The following is a 16,403-nucleotide window of genomic DNA, read 5'->3' on the forward strand; positions in this document are numbered from 1 at the left end:
TTCGGCTTCCTCTCATAGTGGCTTGGCTGTCTTGCCAAGTCACAACAGTAGATATTCTGATGTGTTAATGCGGGACCGATTTACGCTGGGCAAAAGTAAGCTTACTCTGGGAAAAAATTAAGTTCCAGTTTCGGCCACCAGGTGCAAATCTGTCACTGTGAACAGAAGAAAGACGTATAGAAACGTTGCCTTATGTAATAGATTAGGAGCGGGACGTGTGCAGAAAAGGTCACACAAGTGAAAAAAGTTGATTTCATTAATAACTACCACTTACCCAATTTGTTCCATATAAGCACCGGAGATGGCGGCACTTGCTGCATCCGATCTGATCCGACGTGATCAATAGCTGCTCGCGCAGTTCAGGCGGGATCTGAGCAACATGTTTTTGCATACTGCCCTTCATATAAGGTAGAGGCCAACCGTGCCCGTGGTAAACGGGTTCTTTTAGATATCCGCAGAATCAAAAGTCACAAGGATTCAGATGTAAACTTGCAGGCCATGCCTCTGTAAAACCTCTAGAGATAACACGTTCGTGGTTGGTTGCAGTAAGCAGATCTTTCACTAGGCGAGAGACATGAGGTGTTACCTCATCTTGCATGAAAACAATGGTTTCCACACAATTGCGCTCTTCCAAACCATGAATCACGTGCTGCAAGGAGGTCTCGATAACGTGGACGCGTTACGCTACACCTGACAGGAAACTCTGGTTGTATTCTCATAAAAGAACGGACCGAGAATAAATTTCCTTATGAATCCACACTACACAGTCACATACAGCTCTTCGTGCACAACACGCTGATTAACAGTACCCCACATCCGGTAGTTCTGCGTATTCACTGCACCCTGTAGTGTAAAACGTTCCTCGTTACTCCAAAGAACATTCCCAGGCCACATGTCATCAATTTCGATCCGTCGCAGAAACCGAAGAGCAAATTCAAAACGTTACTGCAGACCACGATGGCCGGCCGGAGTGGCCGAGCGGTTCTAGGCGCTACCATCTGGAACCGCGCACCCCTTGTTGTTTTGCGTGGCACTATCACAGCACAGGCTTACATTGATGTTCTAAACACCTTCCTGCTTCCCACTGTTGAAGAGCAATTCGGGGATGGCGACTGCATCTTTCAAGACGGTCGAGCACCTGTCCGTACAGGTGGTTACACGTCAATAACAGACGTGTAATGGACTAGCCTGCATAGAGTCCTGACCTGAATCCTATTGAACACCTTTGGGATGTTTTGCAACGCCGACTTCGTACCAGGCCTCACCGACCGACATCGATACACAGTGAATAATGGACTGCCATTCCCCGAGAAACCTTCCAGCATCTGATTGAACGTATGCCTACGAGAGTGGACGCTGTCATCAAGGCTAAGGGTAGGCCAACACCGTACTGAATTCCAGCATTATCGATAGAGGGCGCCACGAACTTGTAAGTCATTTTCAGCCAGCTGTCCGGATACTTTTGCTCACATAGTATACGTCAGCCAACTGCACGAACTGGCAACGGAGTAGGATGCAGAAATTTTTGCAGAAAGTGCTTTTTTTCTGTAACTCTGTCGTGTATTTAATTGTGGTAGAGATCTGCAATTTGGCCTTTTGCTTGCTGGTACTCTGCACTGGGCCATGGGTCTTTGTGTCTGCAGGCTGGTATCGCTTCGAAAACACACTTCTGACATATTCCCACCTGCTGACGGAACTACTACTACTACTCCTTAGCGCTAAAGCTCTAGTTTTGGCCTCCCAGACTACCTATGCCCACTTTTCTCTGCTGGCTGCCTTGGCTCTCTATCTTCTCAGTCCCATCCTTCTCAAGTCCTCTTCCACGTTGTCTAGCCATCTGGCCCTTGCTCTGCCCCTATACAACGTCCATCGGGTTTTCCTTGGAAAGCTTGGAAAGCTGTTCTCCACCATTCTTTCCACATGTCCCAACCAACGTAGTCTATTAGTCTTTATTTCAGTCACAATATCTGGTTTGTTGTACAGCTCTCTGATCTCGTCATTATTTATGATTCTCCAAAAATTGCTATCATTCACTGCCCCGTAGATTTTCCTAAGTATCTTCCATTCCCATCTCAGCAACAACTCCTCATCGTTTTGTGTCATAGTCCAGGTCTCCGAACCATACATCACCACAGGTCTAACTACTGTACAGTATACCGTCAGCTTCAGTTTCCTACAAAGGCTCCTTGCTTTAAACACGTTAACTGTGGTGTCACCGCCAGACATCACATTTGCTAGGTGGTAGCCATTAAATCGGCCGCGGTCCGTTAGTATACGTCGGACCCGCGTGTCGCCACTGTCAGTGATTGCAGACCGAGCGCCGTCACACGGCAGGTCTAGAGAGACTTCCTAGCACTTGCCCCAGTTGTACAGCCGACTTTGCTGGCGATGGTTCACTGACAAATTACGCTCTCATTTGCCGAGACGATAGTTAGCATAGCTTTCAGCTACGTCATTTGCTACGACCTAGCAAGGCGCCATTATCATTTGCTATTTATCTTGTGATGCATGTACCGTCAGACCGATGTTCACCAATTATGGATTAAAGTTAAGTATTCCAGAAGCTACGTACCTTTTTTGTTAGTCTCAATTCCTTGTCATTTTCCAGACCTCACGCCAGCCTGCGTGAGCTTAAACGCGTGCCTTTCGGCTTCCTGTCATAGTGGATTGGCTGTCTTGCCAGTCCACAAAATTAACCAGTGCAAAATAGCTCCTGTTACCAGCTGCTATCCTTGCATGTACACTCCTGGAAATGGAAAAAAGAACACATTGACACCGGTGTGTCAGACCCACCATACTTGCTCCGGACACTGCGAGAGGGCTGTACAAGCAATGATCACACGCACGGCACAGCGGACACACCAGGAACCGCGGTGTTGGCCGTCGAATGGCGCTAGCTGCGCAGCATTTGTGCACCGCCGCCGTCAGTGTCAGCCAGTTTGCCGTGGCATACGGAGCTCCATCGCAGTCTTTAACACTGGTAGCATGCCGCGACAGCGTGGACGTGAACCGTATGTGCAGTTGACGGACTTTGAGCGAGGGCGTATAGTGGGCATGCGGGAGGCCGGGTGGACGTACCGCCGAATTGCTCAACACGTGGGGCGTGAGGTCTCCACAGTACATCGATGTTGTCGCCAGTGGTCGGCGGAAGGTGCACGTGCCCGTCGACCTGGGACCGGACCGCAGCGACGCACGGATGCACGCCAAGACCGTAGGATCCTACGCAGTGCCGTAGGGGCCCGCACCACCACTTCCCAGCAAATTAGGGACACTGTTGCTCCTGGGGTATCGGCGAGGACCATTCGCAACCGTCTCCATGAAGCTGGGCTACGGTCCCGCACACCGTTAGGCCGTCTTCCGCTCACGCCCCAACATCGTGCAGCCCACCTTCAGTGGTGTCGCGACAGGCGTGAATGGAGGGACGAATGGAGACGTGTCGTCTTCAGCGATGAGAGTCGCTTCTGCCTTGGTGCCAATGATGGTCGTATGCGTGTTTGGCGCCGTGCAGGTGAGCGCCACAATCAGGACTGCATACGACCGAGGCACACAGGGCCAACACCCGGCATCATGGTGTGGGGAGCGATCTCCTACACTGGCCGTACACCACTGGTGATCGTCGAGGGGACACTGAATAGTGCACGGTACATCCAAACCGTCATCGAACCCATCGTTCTACCATTCCTAGACCGGCAAGGGAACTTGCTGTTCCAACAGGACAATGCACGTCCGCATGTATCCCGTGCCACCCAACGTGCTCTAGAAGGTGTAAGTCAACTACCCTGGCCAGCAAGATCTCCGGATCTGTCCCCCATTGAGCATGTTTGGGACTGGATGAAGCGTCGTCTCACGCGGTCTGCACGTCCAGCACGAACACTGGTCCAACTGAGGCGCCAGGTGGAAATGGCATGGCAAGCCGTTCCACAGGACTACATCCAGCATCTCTACGATCGTCTCCATGGGTGAATAGCAGCCTGCATTGCTGCGAAAGGTGGATATACACTGTACTAGTGCCGACATGGTGCATGCTCTGTTGCCTGTGTCTATGTGCCTGTGGTTCTGTCAGTGTGATCATGTGATGTATCTGACCCCAGGAATGTGTCAATAAAGTTTCCGCTTCCTGGGACAATGAATTCACGGTGTTCTTATTTCAATTTCCAGGAGTGTATTTCTTCTCCCATGTCATTATCAGTTACCAGTGACCCAAGATATTTAAAGCTCTCACAGCGCTCATACTCGTTTCCATTGAAAGTCATGCTTGTTACTTCTTCACTATATCTTTTCCTAGATGTTAGTATATACTTGGTCTTTGATTGATTAATGGTCAGCCCCGTCTCTGCACCATATTTTTCTACTTTTTCAAACTTTTATTCCAGGTCCTGTTTCCTCCTGGATAACAAATGAATATCATCCGTATATGCAAGCTCCTGTGTCACTCTATTAAACAGTGTTCCCCCAGGGTTGTTGCTTCGTGTCTTTCGCATTACACTCTCCAAGGCGACATTAAACAGAATAGTGGAGAGCACATCACCCTGCCACAGTCCTTGGTTAACTTCAAATGCCTTTGATAAAATGCCCTCGATCTTTACTTTGCATACTGTTCTTCTCAAAGTCATTTGAACCAATCTTATCAGTTTGTTAGAGACTCTTGCCTCTTGCATTGCCTTCCAAAGTTGATCCCTTTTGATACTATCATAATCGTGTTTGAAGTCAATGAACACCTGGTGGTCATCGATTTTGTACTCACATCATTTTTCAAGGATCTGTCTGATAGTGAAAATCTGGTCTGTAATGGATCTATTAGTTCTGAAACAACACTGGTAGTCTCCTAGATACTCTTCTACGTATGTTCGTAACCGCCTAGCCATGATTTTTCCTAATACTGTATATACTATACAGATCAGTGCAATTCATTTACAATTCCCGCAGTCAGCTTTGTCATGTTTCTTATGTATAGGGCAGAGTATTTCTGTACTCCACTGTTTCGGCATATTTTCTTTCCACCATATTTCCACTATAATCTCATGCAAAACCCTTACTAGTTTTTCTCCACCATATTGTATCATATCTGCTGTAATATTGCGTTCTCCCGGAGCTTTACTGTCTTTAAGAGTCTTGATACTAATTTTAACTTTTTCCAGTGTCGGTTCTGCTACTGATCCCCGGTGCTCTTCATCTCTGTTTACTTTCTGCTCTACCTCTTCTGCCATACCGGCATCTACCCCACCTTCATTTTCCGATTCTGACGGAACTACAGCCAGATAAATTTAGTTACACTCTAGATATATATTCATGGGCGGTAGTGTATAATCATCCTCGTACTCGGCTTACTACGGCTGCCCTTCTAGTCTGTCTCTTTGCGTGGACATACTCGACCAACTGCTGTCCCATCTCTTGGGTGGTCGTCCGGGTAGTCGTTTCCCTCGCTGTTGTCCATTTTTACAAATTTTAGATGTATTGCGCGGCCCACTCATTCTACATGAGCCTTTCAATACCTCTTTTTTGTCTTCATCCATTTATTTATATTTTGTATGCCACACTTTTCCGTTATCGACACATTTGTTCATTTGTCCCACCGGTTACTCCTTGGTATCTTCATTTTCTCTGCCATTAACTTTTGTTTTATTTTTTTCGTTTCTGCTGTGTATGTCAAAACAGGACATACCATTGTTTTACATGTTTTTATTTTTCCCTCAGTTGTCTCAAATTTGTTTTTCCATGCCGTATTTTGCAGGCATCCGGCTACCTTTATTGTTTTTTATTTTCAGTTCCATGGTTAAGTCTTTATAGCTGGTGGTAACAGTTCCTAGATAATTAAAGTTTATCACTTTTCTATTGACACGCCATCTACTTCTAATTTACATCGTGTAGGTGTTTTTGATATTACCATACTCTTAGTTCTTTTAGATGAGATTTCCATGTTATATAGCTTAGCTGTTTTGATAAATGGCTGAAGCAAACTTTGTAAATCACCCTCATTACTTACTATCAGCACAGTATCTTCAGCATAACATATAATATTTACCACTTTATTCCCCACTTCATAGCCCTATTCTTTCATATGTCATCAATGATATGATCCATTATTAAGTTGAACGGAAGTGGTGTTAATGTGTCTCCTCGTTTAATATCTTTATCTAGTATAATTTCATCTGTGAATCCTTCGTTAGTTTTAACTCTCTTTTTATTAATGATTTTCACTAAACACATTGGTACTCGCTTGTTGATTAAGGTTTTGTGTAATTCTATCAAAGGCTTTTGACAAGTCAACGAAGCACAGGTAGCTTCGATTATTAAAATCTACGGATTTCTCCACAGTCTGTCTGAAAGCGAAAACAGCACCTGTTGTGCTTCTGTTTCGTCTGAATCCTTGCTGTTCTTATGCTATTTCTATATAATTCTGCATTCTATCTCTAACTAGTTAAGTTAACAGTTTTAAGGTGTTATCAAGCAGGGTAATTCCTCGGTCATTATGTAATAGACCTACTTAACTATCTCATTTTTTATATACTGGAATTTTAATACTTCCTTTCGATTCTCTTCGTTCACGATACTGTTAAACAAAGTATGAGGTTGTTATACAACACCCACCCTCAGTATTTTATTAATTCATTACATATGCCATCTGGCTCTAGAAATTTTCTATTTTCTACTGTTATTGGAAAGCATATTTCCCGCAATGAGAAATCTAGCTGGTTGTCATTTTCTATGATTTGCTCACCCGTTTCAGTTTCCACCTTTCTTACGTCCTTACACTGCAACTTAAAATAACTTTCTCACTTATGGCTCTGAGCACTATGGGACTTAACATCCAAGGCAATCAGTCCCCTACAACTTAGAGCTACTTAAACCTAACTAACCTAAGGACATTACACACATCGATGAACGTGGCAGGTTTCGAACCTGCCACCGTAGCGGTCGCGCGGTTCCAGACTGAAACCCCTAGAACCGTTCGGCCAGAACGGCCGGCTTTTCTCACTGAATTTTTCTTACATTGTGTATCTGAACTTACATTAATATCCTCCATTTGCTTATAGAGTATCCACCATACTTTATTTTGTGATCCTTAATTGCCTCATTGCATATATTTTGCATACAGCTCCCAAAATTCCTCTTTTACTTTTCGAATATCCAACTTCACCCTTTACGAATGATCTTATACTCCGTATAATCGTCTTCACTTTAACTGGCTTTATATTTTAGGAATGCTTTCTTCTCCTGACTAGTTAATTCTTTAATATTTTGCTTAAGCCGTGGTGTTCCCTTAGGTAGTACTACCCCCATCATATTCACTCTTTTAATACCTGAAGCTTCTCGTGCTGCCTGCTGTATATTCAATTTCAGAGTAGTCCATCTAACTTCCAGTGACGTGTAGCGCTATTCTGTCAGCTATCCCATGAAGCTTGTCGATCATTTCCCCGATACTTCCCAGACAACAGCACAGCTGTGGCATCGAGCTGGAGCTTTTCTGCCCAAAACATGGGGCTTTCCCCATAAAACTGCTCCCAGCCATTCTAAAAATAGCTGGTGTCCGTCGCTCTCGGCCCTGACCTCCGACATCAAAAGAGAAAACCGCTAGCCAGGGGTCGGGACTCTACGCAGTTCCCAGTGGCTGAATGTCCCCCACCTCCTGTTACTGTGACCAGTTGGCCTCCTCACATCATAAAAGTTTCCACTCACTTCGTATGTGAAATAAACAGAACTACGATATGGATGCATCCTCCTCCCGATCATGCACATGCCGGTGCTTAGCACCCGATTACCTGCTTTGCGTGACAGTGTAAGATGTTAACGAAATGACATTAATTTGCATGTATGCAAATTCAGATTTTAGAACTGCAAGGCAGCCTAGTTTGATAGTCATTAATAATTGTATGAAGAGGTCAAGAGGACCACCCGTCTTGAGAAACTGCTACGAGTCAGTGCGTGGAATGTCAGAAACTTGAACGTGGTAGAGAAGGTAGAAAATCTGAAAAGGGAAATGCTGAGGCTCAGTCAAGATATAAAGGGGGGCAGTGAAATGGAAAGAGGAAAACTACTCATTCAAGTATAGGGTAATACCAACAGCAGGAGAAAATGATATATCGAGAGTAGTTAAAAAACAATTCAACAGCTTGGAACGCATAGAACGTATTGAACAGCCAAACGAACTGGTACACCTGCCTAATACCGTGTAGGGCTGCCGCGAGCACGCAGAAGTGCCACAATGCGACGAGCCGTGGACTCAACTAATGTCTGAGGTGTGCTGGAGGGAACTGATACCACGAATCCTGCAGGGCTATCCATAAATCCGTAAGAGTACGAGGGGGTAGAGATCTCTTCTCAACAGCACATTGCAAGGCATCCCCGATAAGCTCAATAATGTTCATGTCTGGGGAGTTTGGTGGCTATCGGAAGTGTTTAAACTCAGAAGAGGGTTCCTGGAGCCACTCTGTAGCGATTCTGGACGTCTGGAGTGCCACAAGTCCGGCGGAATGCACAATGGACATGAATGAATGTAAGTAATCAGACAGGATGCTTACGTACATGTCACCTGTCGGAGTCGTATCTTGGCGTATCAGGGGTCCATATCACTCCAACTGCACATGCTCCACACCACTACAGAGCCTCCACCAGCTTAAACAGTCCCCTGTTGACATGCAGGATCCATAGTTTATGAGGTTGTCTCCACTTACACGTCCATCCGCTCGATACAATTTGTAACGAGACTCGTCCGACCAGGTAACATGTTTCCAGTCGTCAACAGTCCAATGTCGGCGTTGAGGGGCACAGGCGAGGAATAAAGCTTTGTGTAATACAGTCATCAAGTGTACACGAGTGGGCATTCGGCTTCTAAAACCCATATCGATGATGTTTCGTTGAAAGTTTCGCGTGCTGACACTTGTGGATGGTCCAGCATTGAAATCTGCAGCAATCTGCGGAAGGATTGAACTTCTGTGACGTCGACCGATTCTCTTCAGTCGTCGTTGGTGCCGCTCTAGCAGGATCTTCTTCCGGGCGCAACGATGTCGGAGATCTGATATTTAAACTATTCCTGATATTCACGGTACACTCGTGAAATGGTCGTACGGAAATCCCCGCTTAACCGCTTCCTCGGACATGCTGCGTCCGACCGCTCGTGCGCCGGCTATAACACCACGTTCAAACTCACTTAAATCTTGATAACCTGCCATTGTAGCAGCAGTAAGCGAACAACTGCTCTAGACATTTGTCGTTTTATGTACGCGTTGCCGATCGCAGCGCCGTATTCTGCCTGTTCACGTATCTCTGTATTAGAATACGAATGCCTGTACCAGTTTCTTTGACGATTCAGTGTATTTCTTTATTTAAGACATCTGGTATCGACTGACTTTGCTGTGATCTTTAGGTCTTAAAAAACTTTTTGTTGTGAAATGGGTTCATTTTAACAGACGCCAATTTGTCAAGTGGATAAAAATTAGCATGTTAAATAATATAGGGTGCTGATTTTTATCCCCTTGACAACCTGACGTGAAGTTCAGCGTAAAATGAACACCTTTGACAACAAACAGATTTTTAAGATCTGAAGATGACAGTTGAGTCTGTCGAAACCAATTATCTTGAAGGAAGAAATATTTATTGATTGGTGAGTCCATAGAGTGCTGTGGACACAACGACCATATGATGAATAAAATTAGAAGGAAGGTCAGCATGGGCCATAATTTTGATGATTTATTAATAGCAAAATCGATTTTCGATCACATAATGATCATCTCCAGTGCTGGAAGTTAGACATTACACATAGCGATAAGTGAATAAGAAACAAAATACCACAAATACACCTGAGTATAAACCAGCTGTTGGTAAGAACATACCTTTAGCGTACTAATTAAAGACGCTGGTGACTAGTTATTATCAGTAACAGAAGGTGTGAAACGATCACGATAACTGAAGCTGCTTTTTACATTCACCTATACAGCTAGCTTCGCTGTGACAGGGGCTTGGACCGCCCTCTATGTGACATGTATCACGTGAAAACTTAACATTAATCTATTTGGCAAGAGATTACCTCAAAATGCCAAATGAGCACTTGCAAATCATTACTAGAATATTTCAGTTTTAAAATTGTACATTAAAAACGTGTAGCCAAAAGGAAGGGGGAAATGCACATCTTACCAACATACACTGGATTGTTATTTTCAAAACGAACTTAAAAAACATGCAAGAATAAAAATCAACAAGTAATTTATAAGGTGTCAGATTACAGGACTAGTAAAAAAGAAAATTATATAAATAACTTGACATCAAATATAACAGAATTTGTTATAGCGCAGTAACCGCCATCTGGCGTGGGAAATCATAGGTGCTAAGTTCTTAATTTACGTAAAATATTATGTTGAAACCAAGAAGTCAAATACATAAATAGTGGTGATTGAACAATATATACCTCGATTTAACAGGTCAAAATGTCGTGAAACACAATATTCTTTACAAAAAGATCTTTAGGGTGCAGACTAATAATTTTTTATCGTATTTAACGACATGATGATACGTAGAGTACTTGTGAGCAACGATGGTCGGTGTAATAACAGGTAGCAGTTTTGCTTAGTACTGGGGCCAACGACATATACTGGCTCCGCAACGAACTTGTGACGTCACACTAGCAGCCTTTTCCGGCACAGTTTGGGAACGCTCGGGCCCATGGAGCGTCCACAAGAAAACAATATTTAATTGAAAAAGTACCGATTAAATATCTTAATTCTGTTTCTGTGCAATCGAGAAATTGTATCTATTTAAACGCGCAGTCAACTGTTAATAAAATTCTCTGAAATAGTTGGTCGCTCTCTGTCGTGGACAGCTGCTGACACTCGTAAGACCTGCAGTGTCACGTGGTGTGACGTACCCGCCGTGGCCTGTCTTTCTCGAGGGCCTCGCCCAATGTGTGAGAGCGTTCGGTTGGGCCGAACATACCTGCAAGGCAGCGGCTTGGCCACCTCGCTGGTTAGTGTTTGACTGTCGGCTACTCTACCACTGAAGCAGGCGAGCTTTCTCGGGAAACTGTTGCTTACCTGTTGTAGACTACATGGTGAAGCCTTTAGTAATGGGCAGGAATTTTGTTCTTCATTCACTACTTCTGTAAATAGGCATTTTTGGTTTTTATGTTGGTAACGCCACGTAGCGCTCTATATGAAAATCACTGACTGTGCTGTGTGAAGTCTGTGGCTGGTTTGCATTGTTGGAATATTTGCTATTGTAGTGTTGGGCAGCTGGATGTGAAAAGCATGTAGCGTTGGGCAGTTGGAGGTGAGCTGCCAGCGGTGGTGGATGTGGGGAGAGAGATGGCGGAATTTTGAGAGCGGACGATCTGGACGTGTTTCCATCAGAAAGAGTAAATTTGTAATACTGCATATCATGAACACATATATATACGACGACTTTTGAATATTATTAAGGTAAATACATTGTTTGTTCTCTATCAAAATCTTTCATTTGCTAACTATGCCTATCAGTAGTTAGTGCCTTCAATAGTTAGAATCTTTTATTTAGCTGGCAGTATTGGCACTCGCTGTATTGCAGTAGTTTGAGTAACAAAGATTTTTGTGAGGTAAGTGATTCATGAAAGGTATAGGTTATTGTTAGTCAGGCCCATTATTTTCTAAAGATTATTGAAAGTCAGATTGCGTTGCGCTAAAAATATTGTGTATCAGTTTAGCGTTGATCAGAATAAGTAAAGAGAGAAATGTTTGAGTTCGTTCAGTTTTGCTCAGCTGTTTGAAAATCAAATAACGTAAGAGGTTTATCAGCACAGTAATTCACTAATTATTCAAAGGGGATGTTTCACTTCTTGATTCGTTTCTGGTCTAGGTGGTATTTGTGGTCATTACTCTGATTTATGCTGTAAGCGAAGGCGCTCGTTGTATTTTTCTGTAAGGCTGCGTTTAGCCAGTTCCCTGGACATGTGTGAGCGATTCGTGGTTAGCGTGGATTACAGGTTTGTTTTTTCGCTTACTGCCCATGTTACTAGATTCTGTGGCTTGGTTGTCTGTGTACTCAAGCCCGCGCTTTCTGTCAGCTTTTTCTGTAAAGTCAACTCAAAACTATTTGACTAACGTGTTTCCTATTTAGCTATCGCAAGCTTTGTTATAATCATTGGTGTTTAGTGTTTTATTAGAATTGTGTTCAATGCAATCAGTGCTTGCCTAACTCGTTACATTCATTGGTGTTTTGTATTTTATTAGAATAGAATTTAAGGGGCTCCGGAACGCCCTATACTTGCAATGTTAAAATAACGCTTATAAATTACATCTTTCCTCACAAAGTATTTGAGGTAGGAAGTTGAACTTTTTACAGATTATTTATTGGAATATGGGCTACAACTTAACACAGGGATTTTACAAAATTTTAGTTCAGTTGTTAAAGATGATTTTTTTTTCAATTGTAATGAAAATTCACAACATTTTTTTGCAATTTTTTATTTATATATTCAAAAATATACAGTTTTTTGGAAAAAGGCTGTGTTAAATTATGCAGAAGGTACTGTGTAACATTTACTGAAAGTTTGAAACAAATATGTTTGGAAGATCCTTAGAAAACATGTAATTAGTATGAGAAAATAAAAGTTTTGGGAATCGAGCGACAAAGATTGATTAACTTTTTAGTGCATTCCAGGTCCATAGGATGGATTATCTTCATCCTCTGCAAACTCCTCCTCCAGCTTCCTCTTGTTCCTCCTCCTGTTTACTCTTGCTTGTATTTCTAGACTCTTTACAGCCCTGTCTGCAGCCCGAAGACGTTCCTTGTCTAAAGCAAGCATCGCTCGTTGTTGTGTTTGTAGATTTTGCTACCATTTTCTTCAGTTGCAGTTACTGCAACACTGTTCCAAAAGGTGGTCATGTATGAACACTTATCACATTTCAGTTGTATTTCACTAGCAAGTCCTACGTGCTTTATTATGGAGAGTTCCAGACCAACTTCACTACAATGAATACATCTTACACAGTTTGAAAAAATTCCTTTGAGAACCGACATATCAAATATTTCATTCACATCCTATTCGCCCATAAAACATTCATAGTTTTCACTCATTGAACCTAGCTTCTTCTGTGAAGTATTTTCTTTCCCACTTTGACTGCTATGGGCAGGTGTACTTGAGAGGTTAGGTTCACTCGCTTGGTTATCGTCTTTATTGTTTACAGTAATAACACATACCTTTGGCTTTCCAACATTTCTCCTTTTCTTAAAAGCCTTCAGAGGATTTCTAATAACTTTACTTTTACTCATTATTATACTTCAACAAAACAGAGACTCAAGAAATACAATTAATTACGAATATTTTCGAGATAACGACAGAGTAAATAAACATGAAACAATCGACAATCACACCAGCGATATATATTGAACCATCACAGGTTAGCCACAACACATACTTTATCTCACATCACTAAAATGTACCTGATGAACACGGACGTTAATAATAACACCATTTGACAGCAGTTTAACAGCGCCGCAGTGGGTCACGCCCATGTAGAACACATTTCAAAAAAATTTAAAAATAGTTGTAGTCTTCGGAATTGAATAAATTATATATCTATTAAAAGGTAATAGTCTGCAGATTCAGAAAACGCAAAAAAGTAAAAATTGAACTTTTCATGATTTTGAGCCTTTCCGGAGCCCCTTAACTCATTCTGTGCTCGCCAAACTTTGTTTTATTCATGAGGTTTTTTTTAATAGGTTTGTAGTGTTTGCTCACATATGTGCGTTCCAGGGCACTCTAGCCTTATTAATTTAATTCAGGAGCGAACCCGAAAGGTGTCCTCACTTTATCTATTGGCTGCTGTTGTGGTATTACCAATTCACTTTTAATATAAGCTCCTCATACGTATGTGGAAAAGGGATTATTTTGGTAAAACAGTCGGCCACCTGGTTCTAGTATATCCAAATTACTTGTTATTAACTGTTTTCCGAACTAGCGGCCTGTGTGATAATTATCTTGACATTTGCTTATTTATCGCTTCTGCCCGCTGGGCTTAGCTGATTCCTTCTGTACATTTAGTCAGCTACTGCTGTTGTGTAATTAACTGTAACCGCTGAGTTAAACCGTTGCCTTACTTTGATAGTCTGTGCCACAACTGTGTATGGTACCGATAAGGGGAGCTTTATACACACATCAAAAAAAATTTTGCGTCACCCTCGTTCCCAGAACTCCTGAAGATAGACGTTGACCGCGGATATTACATCACAGACACAGTCCCTTTGACTTTTCAGAGATGTCACTGAACCCGTCCGAAGATGTAAACAACCATGCACGAGCAGCGCCTATTAGACCGAGGGATCTGACAGCCGATCAGTTCCAGCCATCCCGCCAGGAAGGAGGTAAAAGCCTCCTGTTGTCTGCAGTTCACCCATGCCTAGACGTTCAATACCGCGGTTCGATGGCGTCCGCATTGTTACTTTGTGCCAGGAAGGGCTCTTAACAACGGAAGTGTCCAGGCGTCTCGGAGTGAACCAAAGCGATGTTCTTCGGACATGGAAGAAATACAGAGAGACAGGAACTGTCGATGACATGCCTCGTTCAGGCCGCCCAAGAGCTGCTACTGCAGTGGATGACCGCTACCTATGGATTGTGGCTCGAAGGAACCCTGGCAGCAACGCCACTATGTTGAATAATGCTTTTCGTGCGGTCACAGGACGTCGTGTTACGACTCAAACTGTGCGCAATGGGCTGCATGATGCGCAACTTCACTCCCGACGTCCATGGCGAGGTCCATCTTTGCAACCACGTCACCATGCAGTGCGGTATAGATGGGCCCAACAACATGTCGAATGGACCGCTCAGGACTGGCATCCCGTTCTGTTCACTGATGAGTATCGCATATGCCTTCAACCAGACAATCGTCGGAGACGTGTTTGGAGGCAACCTGGTCAGGCGAAACGCCTTATACGCACTGTCCAGCGAGTGCAGCCAGGTGGAGGTTCCCTTCTGTTTTGGGATGGCATTATGTTGGGCCGACGTACGCCACTAGTGGTCATAGAAGGCGCCGCAACGGCTGTACGATACGTGAATGCCATCGTCCGATCGACAGTGCAACCACGTCGACAGCATATTGGCGAGGCATTCGTCTTCGTGGACGGCACTTCGCGCCCCCATCGTGCATATCTTGTGAATGACTTCCTTCAGGTTAACGACATCGCTCGACTCGAGTAGCCAGCACGTTCTCCCGGCATGAACCCTATCAACATGTGTGGGATGGATTCAAAAGTGTGTTTATGGACGACGTAATCCAACAACGAGTTTGAGGGATCTACGCCGAATCGCCGTTGGTGAGTCGGACAATCTGGAATCGGTATTAGAGGTACTGGTGTGTACAGCAATCTGGAATACCACATCTGAAGATCTCGCTGTGTCGTGGTATAACATGCGATGTGTGGTTTTCATGAGCAATAAAAAGAGTGGAACTGATGTTTATGTTGATCTCTATTCCAATTTTCTGTACAGCTTCCGAAACTCTCGGAACCGACGTGACGCAAAACTTTTTTTGATGTGTGTATTCCTCTAGATTTAATGGAACTGATTTCTCTCACACACATGAAATTCATGCTTTGAAGATAGTGTTCTGATTAGTCATTGGGCCGTGAAGTTCACTGTTTTTATAAGCTTGGTAACCTACCTGTACGTGGAGCCATGTTCACACTAAACTTAAGTTCCATCAAAAATAGTTACTAATGACTTTACGGTACTTTAATCAACTTTCATGTAAATCCTGAAGCAACTTCACTACTTTTAAAGCTTTTTTTTTACATTGCCGCCGGTCTTTCGTCGCCTTCTGCGATAGCCCATTAACGCCAAATTTCGCCGCACTGTCCTAAATGATGCGTTTGTCGTACGTTCCACATTCGTTTCTGCGGTTATTTCACTCATTTTTTCTTGTCTGTTAGCGCTGACAACATTACGCAAACACCGCTGCTGTCGGTCGTTGTCCATGGTGAGAGGTTATGTGGTATTGTCGGCTCGCTCTCACCGCTATGGATCCGGGAATTTGAATGCCCTAACGATTTCCGAATTGGAATGTCCCATGCCTCTAGCCCCAACAACCATTCCGCGTTCAAAGTCTGTTAGTCCCCATCGAGCGGCCATAATCACGATGGAAACGTTTTCACATGAATCACCTAAGTATAAATGACAGCCCTGCCAAACCACTGCCCTTTTATACCTTGTACACACGATAGTACTGCTACCTGTGACTTTTGTCACTACAGTAAGTTATTACTACAACACATTCATTGAAATGTTAACTCTCTAAGTTGTCTTGGTAGACGTAACAAAAGACCTGAAGGAACAAATCTTCTAAGTTAAAATAAATGCATAAATGAAAGTAAATACTGTATGTGTCATGGACACGCGACGTCCTTGGCACTTAGTAACCAGTTGCATCTGCCCTGTGTGTCTC

This window comes from Schistocerca americana, chromosome 7 (genome assembly GCF_021461395.2).
Source record: "Schistocerca americana isolate TAMUIC-IGC-003095 chromosome 7, iqSchAmer2.1, whole genome shotgun sequence".
NCBI classification, from domain to species: domain Eukaryota; kingdom Metazoa; phylum Arthropoda; class Insecta; order Orthoptera; family Acrididae; genus Schistocerca; species Schistocerca americana.